We start from the raw sequence: 17,468 nt of genomic DNA, 5'->3' as shown, positions 1-17,468 counted from the left end.
ACTATTCCAATAGTAGCTATTTTTTGGGATGGGTATAAGCTCATTTTAGAGGCAAAATGAGAATATGTATTCCTATTCCATATTCCAATTAGCGAACCAAACAAAAAATAGAAAACGTATTCCAAATTTTCTATTCATATTCTAGCAACCAAACAGACCCTTAATTTCTTCTTATCAATACAAATCTTGATTCCATGTTTTCTAGTGATGATACAGTATGTCATAAAACACTCATGATAAATGTAAAATGAATTAAGGTTCATCATTTCATACGATATTCTAGTTTACAAATTTGAGTGTTTTATAGTGATGTCAAGTAATGACTTGTCTAAATGGATCTATCTAGATCCTTAATTATAGGTGGAGTCATTTCTGAAAGAAAAATTAACTTGTCAATACATAGAATTGAATTAAATGAAATCACTTCAATATCTATCTCAAATTCTCAATCAATCATTTCAATGTGTAGCAACGATTGAGCAAAATTTCAAGTTTCTAATCCATACGAGTCAATTCCTTGTCAATAAGTGCATTATATAATAGTTTTGGATGCTTCGAAAGGTTTGTGCTAAAGTTTTTGCCTTTAGAGGGTCATGTTTTGAGATGACAAAGCTATAAATTTAGCTATGAAATTAAAGTGGAATGCAAGATGTCATGGAAAGCTTTTAATTTCTAAAGATTAACCCATCAACATTGATTTAGAAAATAAAGTGGACCATGATTGGAATAAATTCCAAATAGTTTGAGGAAGGGCATATGAAGATTCAAATTTTGCATGACAAAGGTCTAATAATTTTGTACAAAGGGACAATATAAAAGTAAATGATCAACTGACTCCAATTCATTATTATAAAGCACACATTGAAATGCATTCATAATATATTTAGTCCAACCAACCTGTCACTAGTTACAATTCTTTTTCTCAAAACAAGCCAAGAGAATTAACCAGCTTTGGGCAAGACAAATCCATGCCAACAAAAAATGTAAGCATGTTTCTTAGATAAGTTATCATGACATGATTGAGTTTGGTACAAACCATTGCACCAAAACCCCGAGCTACTAGTGAAGGCTGCACACTAGGATCATAACATCACACCACGCTCCACAGTCTAGACTCTGGGTTGGATGTGTACCCATACGATGGGCCCTCCCTTGGCCATATGAGTGCCAGACAAACACTTTAATGAAAACATTCCCACCCACTCTGAGACTCGAACCTGGGTGGAGGCTCTAATACCACATGGTACAAACCATTGCACCAAAACCTTGAGGTGCTAGTGAAGGCTACCCACCATGATCATAATAGAGCTACCTTATACCCAACCTTAACTAAAAAGAACCCATTAGGAGATGGGCCCCAAAAGAGTTGATCAAAGGCCCTAGAAGGCACAACATCTTGGAAGAGAGAAAATAATTTGCATAAACTACGCATTGGGGATAAATAGGGTGATCATGAAAATCCTTCCAACAAACAATACCTGAATAGATCTGAACTGCAAAGACAGAGTGAACAAGCATATGTCCCCAATGTAGGACAACAATTTCCCAAATGTCACGAAAGAAATCTAGAGTAGATGACGAGGGTAGCCCATTCCAATAATCTAGTCAAAAATTACCTAGCTCACCATTATGAACCTCCAAGGATACAAAGGAAGTAACAATGTGCTTACAATTAATCATGAGGTTCCAGATGGCCAAACCGATAGAACAATCAAGGACAGTAATAATTCTAGATGGATCGAGACTATCTAAATATTTTTCTTGCATTAACCTACATTACTTGACATTTGGCTGAGAGTACATTCTCCATATTAGCTTATCACCAAAAGCCAAATTATGGCTTGTCAAATTATGAAGGCCTACACCACTTGAAGTTGGAGAAAGGGACAATTTAGAGAGAGAAATAAGAGGACTCTTTTTTTGCCTATCATGTTAGCTATCCACAAAAATTCCTGAATTAATTTATCAATTTGATGTAAGACAAACTTAGGAGCTTGTAACTTTGAAATGTAATAATTATGAATAGTTGAAAAGATTGATTTAATAAGAAGGATTTTGCCAGAAAGAGAAAGCCACCTAGTTTTTTGAGTTACCACTCTAGTCTTTATATGATCAATAACTAGGCTTATTAGACCCCATAGAAAATGGAATCCCTAGATAAGAAGATGCTCACTATCCTATCATAGACCTTAGGGGTTGTATTGAAATCATAAATCTTTGATTTCTGAGTACTAATTTTCTGCCCTAAAACAAAGATGTATAAACCTAAAACCTTTTTAATTTTCTTAGCCTCTTCAACAAGAGCCTTACCAAACAACAAGGTATCATCAACAAACAAAGAATAAGTGACCAAAAAGAATGTATCTAAAATATGGATTCCTACCCACAGCCCAGAATTATGAAAAGAAGTAATAAACTGACTCAATGCTTCAACCATGATTGTAAAGAGGAAAGTAGAAAGAGGGTCACATTGTGTGACTCCCTAAGATGAAGAGAATAAACCAACTAGGGAACCATTAATAAGGATAGAGAAATGAGCACTAGCTATATACATGATCTAATCCATTAACACCATTTCTTTGAGAAACCAAATTTGAGTAAGACTTAAATAAAAAAGGACCAATTAAGACTGTCATAAGCCTTCATCATGTCCAACTTGATGACAAAAGAACAGATGACATGTTCTTTAATAGAGTGCAAGGTTTCATGAGCAAGCAAAGTACCATCTATCATTTCCATGCTAGGTACAAAACCTCCTTGTTTAGAAGAAATAATTCTAGGGGTCAAGGGTTGGAAATACAAGTAGATTGCTTTAGTAGTAATCTTATATATGGTTTTTCAAAGAGCGATTTGTCTATAATCAGAAAAGGTCTAAGGGTCATTATTCTTAGGAATAAGAACAAGATTTGTTGCATTAAAACACTTCAACATGGTTGAATTCTTTCTAGATTCTTCAAGCATGCCCAAAAGGTCAAAACAGATCACATCCCAACACTTCTCAAAGCAAAGAGCCGTAAAACCATCAAGGCAAGGATGCATATAAAAAATATTGTTTTAACTTCTAAGAGAGTGAATGGGGCCATTAAAGCAAAATTGTCTTGGGGTGTGATGAGTTGGGGTATGGCATTAAGAAGTTCATCCATCCTAAGTGCATATGAAAATGAGATAGTAGGAGGAGGTAGAAGATTTGAAAAGAAATTAACTCCTTCAACTTGGATATTCGTATATTAGTTAGATGGAAATTTTATTTGTATCGAACCGATGCCATAGCAAAGAACTAATAATTAATTGTAGAACATATGATCTTTATTCTATGAAGATTCTAAGTGTCAAAAACTAATTAGGTTGTCCACTCTTTATAGGAGTTGATTATATATTGAAGTAGTTGAATTGTGAAAAACTCCCAATATATGATCAAAGGATGGTTCAAGTTCTAAATTATTTTATGAATTTATTTAAATCCTCCTCTGTTATTCAAAAAGCTCGTCTATAGGGCTCTCAAAAGTCAACAACAAATTGCACAAAATGGAATTGGAAGTAACACCCAATTATTATTGTAAGGCTAGAAAATGTTTGATTGTTGTAGACAAATGACTTTCCAATTGAAGTATAACTTTATTAGTGAGTTATTATATTCAAATGTTCAAAACTTATGAAGCTCATTTTCAAACAGTTGAAGCAATACAAAAATTGGAGGATCTTTTATGTTCTATTTTCATGACAGGTCACTTAGTTCGAGATCCAACAAATTGTCTTCACCATTTAGAAGAGTCACCCAATCATGTTTGCTCTAGGATCAGGGATTACCTGATATAATTTAAAGGATCTTTTATGGAACGATGTCAAAATCATTTTATCTTTGTACAATTTGTGCTTCCAAGCCATTGTATTTGATACTAGATCATAAAGAAAACAAGACAGTGGATTGGATTAATTTTGAAGTCAGGGAAAGAGGTTAGCAATTGCTAAACAAATCTTGAATGAAGAAATAAGAGGATTGAGAAGAGATCATAAAATCCAATAAGTAAGACTATGTGAAGTGACTAAACAAAAGAAAAAAGTTGAAGAGAGGAATATGGCTGAAGAAGACAAAAGGGTAATTTCTACTAGACTTGAAGATAGGATATTACATATGCAAAAGCTCACAAACGTCAAATGGACGTGATGAATCAACTAATGCTCACCAATCAAGAAGTGAATAATAAGGATGTGGAAATTGCAATCTCAAATCAAGAAGAACATACTGAAGAATGAATCAAAAACTGAGAAATAATCCATGGAAAGATTCAACAAACCAAAGGACACAATAAATTACTTTAAAGAACTTATGAAATAATCAAGCTATTCTAATGGGTCATGAAATTCATGCACTGAGAAAGGTGAATCATCTAGGAATGGAGAACTGAAGAATGAAAGGTCAAAAGGAAAACCAACATGCTATCATTGTCAAAAACTTGGTCATACTACAAATATCTATCGAAACAAACATGATATGAAAACTTCTAAACCTTAGTTTATTGGTTACTATTTTTACTACAAGAAACAAGGACATCAGATACAAGAGTGTAGGTCAAGACTAAGGAATACATCTACTACACCTAAATTTAAAGGATACTTCTATAACTATAAAAAATATGGGCATAGAGCATATGATGCAGATCACAAAAAAACCCCACTTGACAAATTAAAAAAGGAATTATGCACCTAATAGTGCATGATCTAAATATCATAATTTTAGACATCAAAGAAAGAATTGAAGGACTCAAGTATAGTCAAAAAAATAAACAAAGGACAAAGGAAAAGGCAAAGTGGACATTGAGAAAATTAGGAATGAAATGAACTAGAAATGGAAAAAAGAAAATAGAAGATGGAAATCATGGAGCAAATGGAGCTGAGGTCACCCAATCCAATGGAGAAGGTGATCATTGTTAGGATTAAATAAGGACATAAATAATAATTACAGGCAAATATAACCAATATCAAAAAAAAAAAAAATCTCACAGAAGAGAACAAAAGACACCAAGATTTAACGTGGTTCACCTAATCCTTGGGCTACATCCACCAAAAAGTGAGTCCAATATTATTAAGATATAGTGATTACAACATGATTGCAATCTATAATCCCTTATAGCTCAATACTGTTACAAGAAGGAATTTTGCATCACACATTATGAAAATCCCTAACTCGAAGCATTTTTATACAAGTACATCCCTTATCAGTTCCCACAATCTAACAATCGTACCATCTCAAACTAAGAAAGAGAGATATGTATGGAACTATATACTTAATTGATATATTATATATCAGTTCCTTACATAAAAATGTGTCAAAAGCTCATAACTACATTGTAAGAGGCATACAAACAAATTTGTGAAAGGTTGCTGAGTGTCAGTAAAATTGTCAATGTTGACTGAGCATAACAACATAGACCAAGCACTTCAAAATTGAAATAGTAGAGACCAAATGAAATGGTAAAGATTGAATGATATGGAATAGACTGAGTTGTAATGTAAAGAGCTAGTTAAAAAGACATCAGTATTATCTAACATAGTTGGCTTCCACTCATCTAAGTACATAACATTAATGGAGACCCCAATCGATCAAAAAGAAGGTATGTAATGCAGTTCAAAGACATTATTTCATACCTTGCTTCAAAATGTAAGAGCACAGAGCGATTTGGTGATCTTAGCAACAAGGAAAGATTTTGAGAGTGATTTAGTCAAAGAAGCTTAAACGAGTAAAGATATGAACTGTGCTAAGTATCTAGAGAAGAAAGAAATTCAAACCCTATGTACAATCATGGAAGATTCATCAACTACATGAATGAGTCAAGAGGTTAGTAAAACTCAACTGGTGAAGAGTGATGCTTGTCTTCTATCTAAGTTTCATGCTATTTGAGAGATTGTTATGAAAGGAGACTCAATGGGTGTGCTATCTTCGATACCACAAAAATTCATTATGATCCATGATGTTAGAAGCCGTTATATGTGAAAAATTGGAGAAGTAGGAGAATGTGAAATCAGAGAAGCTTATGAGAAGTTGTGTAATGAAGGAATTTTGATGGACAAATTTCAAATTGTTGAGAGGAAAAGGTTAACTTGTGCCCTAGAATTCTTGAGAAATTTTAAAATTGAGTGGATTAAAGTTATTTTGAGCATAATTTATGACATGAAATATTGGTTACTAAATGGACCAGTGGAGATCATGAAGAAAATGATACATAGGGTTACACGTTATCGAACCCCAGACAAGAAGAAAACCATGTGATGCTTGAGCCATGAAGAAGTAGAGGCAAACACAAGAGCTAAGTGGAATGGATGTAGTCTATCCAATACAAACATTTCTAATCCACTAATTGAATTTTTAGTGAGATTTATTTCTCAAAAATTCTATCAATCGAGAAGATTGAACAATGTACCTTTTATGGCTATGGATCAAGCATGGAATATTGTTATGAAAAATCATGAGTATGATCATGATGAGCTATAAAAGTTACAACTTGCAAAGAATCTGTCATCAATAAGAAAAGTGAAGAATTCAATGTGTAAGTTTAGATCCCTCATTTTTTGTATTTTTTTTTACATCCAGAAGTATTTTCCTTGTATTGGACATGTTGTATGGGAGAAAGAAAAACTAGTAAAAAGACAATTCAATGAGTATATTACTCAATTGGGAGAAAATTTTGAGAATGTAATGAAGTAATGAATTCTTACTTTGATGAATTTAAGGAAAGGATGGAAAGGAGAATGAGGATTCCTAAAGAATTGGTCACAAAATATTATAGTGACATATGTTTTCTTGCTGATATGGATAATACTTTTGTACAAGAAATTAAGCCAAGGAAAGCTTGGTTACAAAGTTTTGAATGTGAAATAAATAGTGATGTTGTAAGTGCAAACATTGATGCACTACTGAAAGAAGAGATAGATGTTGAGGTTGAACCTTTTGGTAGATATGAGGAAGCCAAAGCAAGAATAACTATGAACACCAAGATAGCTTCAAAGGAGAAGAAAAGGAAGAAGATGATTGAAGACCTAGGAGCTAAGATGGGCACCTTAGGCAAGGGAAAAGAACACTAGTAAATTTGAACTCATTTTTTGATGAATTTTGGTCAAAATTTTGACCAAGCAGTTTGTGGCAATTTTTCTCGTCAAAATTTCAACCAACATACAAATTGGTCAAAATTTTGACCAATACATTTGTCAAAATTTTGACCAATACATTTGTCAAAATTTTTTTATTTTTGGTAGCTCTGATTTGTCATTGATGGTCAAAATTTCCACCAATGTTTGGTCAAATTTTTTTAGAATTAGTGAAAATTTCAACCAATTCTTGGTAGAAAACTATCAAGAATTGGTCAAAATTTCCATCAATGTTTGGTCAAAAAAAAAAAAAATGTTGAAAATTTTGGCCAATTCTTGGTAGAAAAAATCAAGAATTGGTCGAAATTTCCACCAATGTTTGGTCAATTTTTTTTAATAATTGGTGAAAATTTTGATCAATCCTTGGTAGAAAACTATCAAGAATTGGTCAAAATTTCACCAATGTTTGGTCAATTTTTTAATTTATTTTTTATGTTGTATCAAGCAATTATTTCTTATCCAAGCCATTTAATTTGTAACCTTTTAAATCTCTACAAAGATAAAGTTGGAGTAGGAAAATTTTTCTTTTCAAAGGTGTCCTCTAATTGTAAAGCATCCATTCCATTATCTATTCAACAAACAAGACATATCTAGTTCAACAAGATAATGGAATGGATGCTTTACAATTAGAGGTCACCTTTGAGAAGAGAAATTCTCCTTCTCCAACTTTATCTTTGGAGAGATTTAAAAGGTTGCAAATTAAATGACTTGGATAAGAAACAATTGCTTGATACAACATGGAACAAATAGGCATCTATGCATAGGACACCATCAATTATGTGAGTGATGGAAATGTAATCAAATTTTTTGGGGTCAAAGCCAACAATTAATATAAGGTTTCTAATCTCCATGAGGTTGACATTGTGGTTGTAAGGGATATGGAGAGGGAACTTCTTCATTGTCCACTTCATCATTGATTAACTTGTACCAAAAACCAATAGTCTTCATCTTTGTTGTGGGCTCTTATCCCCTATGTGAGTATTGATGTAGAAGTCAAAGTGGAAAAAAAAATGAAAGCATGTTGAATAAGGTTTCTAATCTCAACTTGGTCAACATTGTCACAATAAGATCATCACATAAACAAGATAAACAATAATTAGAGACTGGATCCAAAGGCCAGAGTCAAGAAGTTATTATAGAAAATGTTGTTCAACAATGGCAACAAAAAAGAAATAAAACACAGAATTATTGCAACTGTAGATATGGTGTCCACAATTGATAGTTATAGACTTTGATGCTCCAAGGTTTGATGATTGAGTGTATCTACTAGAGGATAATTTAGTACATACAAGACCATAGATAAAATAAAATTTATCCCTGCATCTTTTATGATGTCAAATAAGAGTCTTGGATGCATTGCAATGTGGATAATTACATTGGCTTTCATGGCATGTAGTCATGTGTGCTCATAGCTTGTATTTGAAAGCACATGCACCATTTCGACATTCACATTTTGGAGTTGAACATTTACTAGAGTGATAAAAAAAAAGAGTAGAAAAAGTTGTCTTCCAATTAATTGCCTTCTCATTTCTACATTGCTTATAGTTGGCTGTAATGTAGGCTCATTTTGAAGTACACCTCTCCTTTCCTTGACTAATTTTTTCTTTTGTTCACTGCATTATGTTTTTTTAGGTTGCAATCCTAGAATGTGTATCAAGTTCATTGATACTAATCTTGAAGAGTCCCCATCAAAATTTGTTGCTACCTGAATTCTACATGATTCAGGACCATGAATTTTTTTGGAATGCATAAGATCAACTACATTCATTGTGTCACTAGTTGTGTTCACCTATTTATCTTGGAAGAGAAAAAAGAACCAAAGATGATCATTAGGAAATAGATAAATGAACTTCCAAGTAGTAGGTATGTGTGATACTATGTGCTAATCCTAATTGGGTGAAATGAATATGCTCGTATATAATCAATGCAATCAAATATAGGAAGCATCAAGCTATGTGCACAATGCTTTAATCTTCTACAATGTTAATATAGTGATATTATTTATTTTTTAAAATTAGATAGGAGGATCATCAACCCTTCAATGCATGAGCAATTTAAAGCTCAGGGTAAAAGAGAAAATTCTACTTAACAAATTATATAGAAGCAAAGTATGATCAGTAATGAGCATCTCAAACTAGATGCTATTGTGTAAAGAAAATTGTGTTTTAATTTCACAGACATAGATTCCTAAAGAGATGTCAGGATCACATCACGTGTGGTACTACTTACTTTGCAAGGAAAGTTTCTAGTAAGAAATAGGTAGAACAATAAGATAGGTTCAACCTTGAAACCTATTCCAGGAGCAAAAAATGAAAAAACGTAACACATAAAATAACACAACATAGATTTATCCTTGATCAACTAAAATTAGTTAAGTTGTCAGCTCCATATTGGATATAAGTGTAAGAATAATGATAGGAATAATTAACAAAAGTAATAGAATAGATTGTATTTATAGATTCCATAGGAACCCATGTAAGAAACACATTTTTAAAAAGAACTAGTCAAATAGTTTAGACTAAATAAACAAGAAACTTCGTGTATAGCTAACAAAACATACTAGTGAATAAAAAAGACAGTTTCTTAGCAAGAACAATATCTCAGTCACCTTCTAGGGAAATCATTCTTGAGTTACTGACACTTCTAATTATGAATATTTTGTCAATTTACTTATTTTGAAAATAGAGAAAAGGTCAACAAAAAGAAATGGTTATTAAATATGCTTGAAAGGTACCATCTACAACAGCATGAGAACATAAGAAATAGTAATTGTCAATTCAACATTGTTGTAGAAACCTGATTAAATCCCCTTAGAGCATGTTAGATACCCAACAAAAGCCTTACATTGAGATCTTTCTCAAATTGTTATCACTATGTCATCATTGGACTAACTACCTTTGGAATGTGCTCATTTTGGATAATAATAGGATAATTTTTATAAAATTATTATATTTTTCCACATGGGATAGCAGGAAACGGTAATTGAGTTGAAACAGATCTATACAACTGTGCTTTAACATAATGTACTAGCCAAGTTTTCTATAAGAAAAACACATCTATCAATAAACAAATAACCATGCACTAGAAATGTCATACTAATATAAATGGTGTAACTAATGTGCACATTTCTTAACTTTCTCCTTGAACATCATATATTAATTTCTATTTTATATATCATTTCTAACACCATAATTTCATATAGGTAACAGAATGCAAAGCAAGAGCATTGACCACAACATTTCAATTATGTTAGTGTAGAACTAGCCAAAGTCAAGTGACTAGAACTTGAGAAAGATTCAACGAGTCAAGATGTAACCAACTTATCCCTTAAAAAATTTGGATAATGGAGAAAATTTGGATTCCACAAGACCATCACCAAATTTTTTTATAAGAATCAAGATCATCACCATATGATATTTGATCAATTACGTATCCTTATATATAACTCAAATTATCATTTGTGATAAGATTTTAGTGGCTTATCAACAATTTTGTTGATAAGATATTAAATTCATGATGGAAAAAATGATATATAAGAGATTAATATCTATTGTAAAACAAGATACATAACATATAAAATAACAATGAGAGCAAGGATTACATATCATATCAAAATATACAGGCAAATATCAAGCTAATGTCCAATATAATAATATTTTTATCCACAAACTATTCACTTAAGGATACCATCAAATCATGATAGAATGATAAGGACCCCAATCAAATGCAATGCTTAGCAATATCATAATCAAATCGACCTATACAATAAAAGAATCACTATGAATATATAAACCTATCAATATACCTGATACACTGCTATATGTAACATTGTTAAGTGTCAAACATCAGTGACCTGTCACACATATCTACCAATATCTATATTGGATTAGTATAAGAATGAAGTAAACTAGGTTTGCAAGTATATGCCAACTAAATGTCACTGTAAGAGATAAGTCAATTATATATGCCAACCATGATCACTGGCAATCAAGTTGCAAGGTCACTGTGATATCAATCAAAGTTCATGCCAATCAATCAAATATACCTATAGATACCATCATTGTGCATGTATCAAACCAAGTGCACATGTCCCAACTAGTCTACCTATGATGCAGAAAAGTAGGGTGGTAGTATACAAAAACACAATGAGAATTGTAAACCTCAGGGGTTTGGGCACTAAGACTTATTCAACAATCCTAAATACTTCAAGAAATTGACTTAACAAGGCTTCCCCATGATACTGAATAGGTTATATTTGGTTTCCAAAGATATCACTAGCTTGGATTCTGAGACACTCACTCAATTCCCATACTTCATATTATCAAGGTTCTCCCAAATTGGTCACATAGGCCTATTATCCTACCTAATAGCCTTGCAAAAAATTTAGAATGCCAATAAGTTGGTCTTTTCTCAAAGCACTTTACAATCTAAGGTCATCCATGAATACCTTTTCCAAAATATGATCACATATCAAAAACTTTTTTTTGACTATTTTGGACCAATGTTCCTATCTAAGACTGATGCTCTATTTTGGCTATATGAAAATGATTTATTTAACAAGGGAAGTATCAACCAATGATATCCTATTGACCTCTAATACTAGACAGTGTAATTTGGTGTCCACAAATGCTCAAATCTCAAAGGAATTAGATCCTCGTGCCCTGCAACTACAAGACCCCCAAACTTGTCCCCAAACACTTGTAAACTAGGGCTTTCTCAACCACCCAATTCTACACCCCATGAATCCAAATTAGTGGATGATTCACCATCTCACAAATATTAAACAATGTTCCATATCATAAAACATATCCTTTGTTTGGCTAGATTAGCCACTATTGTACTTTAACACTCCATCTCATTGTAATTTTCCATTGTTCTGACTGTGTTTGCCTTCTCTCCACTCAACACTACATATACAATATCAATTATTCTATAATAAAGGTTATAAATTGTCATTCCATGAATATTTGGCCAGAACATTCATGGAATGATCCACATTGTTCCTAACTCTACTACAACCACAAATTGAAATGTAGACTAACTCATGTAACTACAACTGGTGCGGCAATAACTTTAATACAATGTGAAAACCATTAACTGACAATATAAATGGTTAAGAAACCCCTAGGAATGCATTTGTAAATCCAAATCAGTCAAATTGGAAAAATAGCAAGGAGTTAGGTAGCGAGTAACAAAGATGTTTCTTTTTATTACTTTGTTTTCCAATACACTACCCCAATTTTCTCTACTATCCCCTGTACAAAGATTTCATATATACAACTCCCTAGAATAACCATTCCAACCAACTATCATCATTGAGAAGGAAGGTTAAATTTTAAACAAGGCAAACTAACATTTTCCCTCCATTTCCTAAACCAGTCGTTACCCTTCAAATATTTGAATTTTTAAATTAACAAAAGGCTTTATTTTGGTACTTAACCTTTTGCCTAATATCTAGACCTATCCCATGCCCCTTCTATACTTCTTGAAACATTATTGAAGCTTGGACACTTTAGTCCATTACAATCAAGTATTTTGTCCATAAGAGGACATTACACAATAAAAGTAGTCCTTTGAGGACATTACAATATGATTGAAGAATTACACTATTTTAGTATCATTATAGGTTTTAAACCCTTCCAATTGCTTTGAAAACCCTATTTATACATTACATCCTTTTGGTTTGTTTTGAGGGTCTTTGGGGTCTCTATAATCTTCAACTTTGGCTTGGTTGTGTGTGGTGCTCCTACAAAAACCTGTCCAATGATTTGTGACTTAACATCAAGGGTAAGAGGTTAATGTGCACACCATTTGTCTTGTGTCATATTTCCTAGTAAAAGGCTTCAGATATAGTATAATAAATTTTCCAACAAAGGATAAGGGCTCAGTGATCGTACAGGCTACCCAACCTTCTCTAAATCTATGAAGATTATTTCTACCATTCACCTCCAAGCCAAGAAGGCATTGGAGATATAAGAGAGAAAATTGAAGTAATTTGTAAGCATATGAAACTTCAAAAAGTTTTCCCTCAAATGCCTTTTAATTTGAATTCATGTCTAGTACTTTCTAGGTTCTTCAAGCTAGTTGTGAGCACCTAGAGATCATAGCATTAGATCTGTTGAGAAATCAAACTATAGAAATGTTCAAATGGACCAAATCTCAAGCGAATTTCATCAAGTTTCCCATGGAGTTTATGCCTAGTATGTTTCATATTCATCATGTTAACCATGAGCATGTAGAATTGGCACTAAATCCATTAAAAGCCCAACAAGTGATTCTTGAAATCTGCAATTGGCTTTAGGTATGATCTTTCTTGTTGTGTGATGATCTAGTTATGGTCCCTTAATAACTACTATAGTAATTTTCACTGTAATTGTAGTGACAAAATTATTTTTGTTTGAACTTAATAAAAGAGGACACACACACTACCAAAGACATAAACATGTCAATTTTTGCACAGTGGGAAAGTGTGGTTTAACCTATGAGTGCTTTTCAAGCAGAATCAATAGAACTTGTGTCTATTCACCTGGATTGGGACTATGCCAGTCTAAGTGAGACTCAAAAAATATCAATTATATGGTTATATCCAATGCTCCATAGGGATGCATCCCTGGAGATCTAGTTGATGTTCTCAAGATCCTGGAGGCTTTGGGGCTTGGGGACTTAGAGAGGATGACCTCCTTTCCAAGACTAGATAGTCTACTCCATTTGGTGCATATAAATGAAATGGTATAACATTTCAAGGAGAAAAAATGCTAAAACCCCAAAAAAACTACAACTGGAGATTATTATTGCAAATGCAATGTATTACGTTAATTTAGTTGAATTTAATATTCTTAAGTTATTTTATAGTTTAATAATCATCCACTTTCATCCCCAATAATTGAGAATTTCTTTTCTCTCTGTGAAACCTCAACTGCATGTCTTGGCCTAGGAATCTTGGAGTAGCACTAGTTTATCTGAACCAGAGTCAAGACACTAGACGAACTAAAGGAGATGTAAAAACAATTTTGGGCAAGATTGCATATAATAGTAAATGATAGCTCATTAGATCCTTCTTGATATTATACCACATATAGTGATACAAACTATAATTTTTAATTTTCTTTTCCCTTTATGAATGCTTTAATATATACTTTTTATGTTGTTTCCTTCTTTGCTTTTGTTTTAGTGGCAATATGTATTGTCATTGCCTCATTGGCATGATTATTAATAACTAAAATTTGGCCAACAAGGGTTGGCTATTTTTGCAAGCATCACACTCACAAATATATTAGCTCTGTCATCATCGATTGTTATTGAGTCGTAAAATAGTTAAATTTGTTGAACATTTTATTTATTTTAGACATTTCAAATTTTCATGCTAATATTAATATCAAATTGCTTGATATAAAAAATGTCCTTCCTTGTAATGACCCCTTTTGGTCATTCCCTAATTTACCTCTTTTTATTTGTATGCTTTTCAATCTTTCCCTCTTATGCCCTCTTACTAACATCTGCATTTAATATTTATATTTTTTAATTCTAAGAGTTATGTCTTTTCAATATAATAATTGTATTATATTAATAATAGTATAATAAAATTAATTAATTATTTATATTTATATTTATATTATAATATATAGCAATTTAATAATATATCAACTATATTATTAAATTATAATACTTTATTAATATAGTATGTTACTACATATCTTAATCATAATTATATTAGATTATTATTATTATTATATGATATGTATGTTATTATTATATGATTATAATGTAATATTACTTTATAAAATATTATTATGTTAATATCATTATTAATATCACTTTATATAAAATATTTATTTATTATTTAAATTACATACTAAATGGGGATATCATAGTCCTTCCCTCTTGAATTTGCTTGTCCTCAAGCGATTGATTTGATCCTCATAGTCCAAATTCATTCTCTTTCCTAAATATGTGTTAGACACTTGCAAAGTAAACATGTTAATACATAATAGCATGTACAAGAACATATGAATGAAGACACAAAGTAAAGACAATTAATCCATGAAGACACAAAGAAAACATGAGGTAGTCACACGAATGCATGAAGACACGAAGAAGACATGAAGCAAACACATTGATGCATGAAGATACGATGTAGACACATAGTATACATGTTAAAACCTTGCTTACAAATTAAAATAAGCAAAAGTAAGAAAAAATTTTACCACCTTGATTGTGAATGTTGTGCTCGTTTCCTCTATCTCAAAATAAAAAGTTAGATTGGAAATGCATAATTTCTATAGATAGTACTATAATAGGGTGTATCATTCCATAATGGATGGAAGATTTATTGCAGCTCTGAGTTTGGACACGCTTAGCTTGGGGCTCCCTCAGATTTTTAATCCATGTTGGGATTCTCACACCCCAATGCGATCGATTTACTCATCCCCCTATGCACACTCCCTACCCACTAGGAACATACTTAATTTTTGACGTGGATGGAAGATTTACTATGGCTCTAAGTTTGGACACACTTAGCTTGGGGTTCCCTCAGATCTTTTAATCCATATTGGAATTTTTGTGCCCCAATGCGATCGATTTACTCCTCCCCCTATGCACACTCCCTACCCACTACGAACATGCTCAACTTGGGGCTCCCTCAAATTTTTAACCCATATTGAGATTCTTGCGCCCCAATGCAACTGATTTACTCCTTACCCTATGCACACTCATTATCCAACTCCAGGGATAACACAATAGTTCTTATGTATTCAACCATGATTACCAATAGTATTATCCACACATCTTTACTCAATATAATTTAACATAAAAATTAGATCCTTCAAAAATGTATACTTTGACATATATAATAGACCTTCTATTTACATATTTCAATCTATGTCCCTCAAACATATTATTTCATTATCAAATATTTAACTTTGATAAAAGATTTCCTTTTCAAATAGTAACTCATATTTAGTAATCTAACCCTTTACCAATATTTAATTTATATACAATTGATTCTAACCAATTCCCATTCTAGAAATAAAGAGATGAGTAAATACTCACCTTCACAATTCTCTTATTCTAGTCCTTCAACACATCCTTCTCCTATCAAATTGACTATCTTCATCCAAAATATTCTTCTTATCAAGATAGTCAAATGATGTTGGGATATTAATCTAGTCTATATTCATCATCTTCAATTCTTCTAAACTTCATTTATCTTAATGTTGAATTAAAATAAACTATATCCCAATTTTCCTCTTGATGAATAAGCTATCATTCACCATAGAAAGGGAGAGCCATTTTAATTTTATTTTCCTAGCTTGAATAATCATACCCGATCCCTTGAGAGAAATCTTCATCCTCTCAAACTATTACTTGTAATCAAGACATCTTTACTTTATTTGTTGACTATTGTTCACATATTTATTTCATGCCTCCAGTGCTTTATGATTTTGGACATTAGATTCACATGAACAATATCTATGATAGGTGATATTCATATTCTTCAACAACAATATACTATTTTTTTGAGTTTTCCTTTATTGGCTCACTTAAGAGTTATGCAATTTAATACCTTCAATTCCAATACCATAATTGTCCCTATTTTTTATGCCTACCTTCAAGTCAGACCCATTTCATTTACCTCTAACCATAATCTATGACTGATTGGATTGTGATTAGGGGTTATCATATTACATGTCACACGGTTGGCATTATTTCAGATTTTTGAACTCGTCTGACATTTCTATGTATCTTGTAGGGTCTTTCCTTACGACTCAAGTTCAATGAATAGCAAATAACTATATCTTCTCATTCCTCAAGGCTCTCTATTTGTGGCTGATACATTATTTGATTCTCAAATGAGAAGGATAAATTCTCTTTTACCATTTTTTGTAAGACGATGGGCTAGTGTAAGCATCATAATTCGGCAATGCTTGTAGCTTTCAATTTATCCCTTGTATTCTCCAATAATTATGCAACGATCCCATAGCTCTGTAGCTTCTTGTGACTTTCTTTCTTATCGCTGACTAGTCCAAAACAATTATCAATTCTTATACAATTGTTGGTGCTATTCATCATCCTAATGTTGATATGTAATCCCATTTTATGACTGCACTTCATCATTATAAGTCAACTCTAATAGCCTACATTCTTCTAAACTTTTACAAATTGATTAATATATCAAAATTATAATGTAGATCATTCACTTCGTGCATTTAACTTTCTCTTCACTTCAATGTCAAAATAGTGACCTATGCTTTTCCTACTCAGTGCTAATTGTGAATTGACTTCATACACTGCTTTAATTCTTTCTTCATGTCAGGGACTATTCTGAT

Source organism: Cupressus sempervirens, chromosome 11 (genome assembly GCF_028749045.1).
Source record: "Cupressus sempervirens isolate cs-2001-9-10 chromosome 11, ASM2874904v1, whole genome shotgun sequence".
Classification (NCBI taxonomy): domain Eukaryota; kingdom Viridiplantae; phylum Streptophyta; class Pinopsida; order Cupressales; family Cupressaceae; genus Cupressus; species Cupressus sempervirens.
This window is presented reverse-complemented; position numbering follows the sequence as displayed.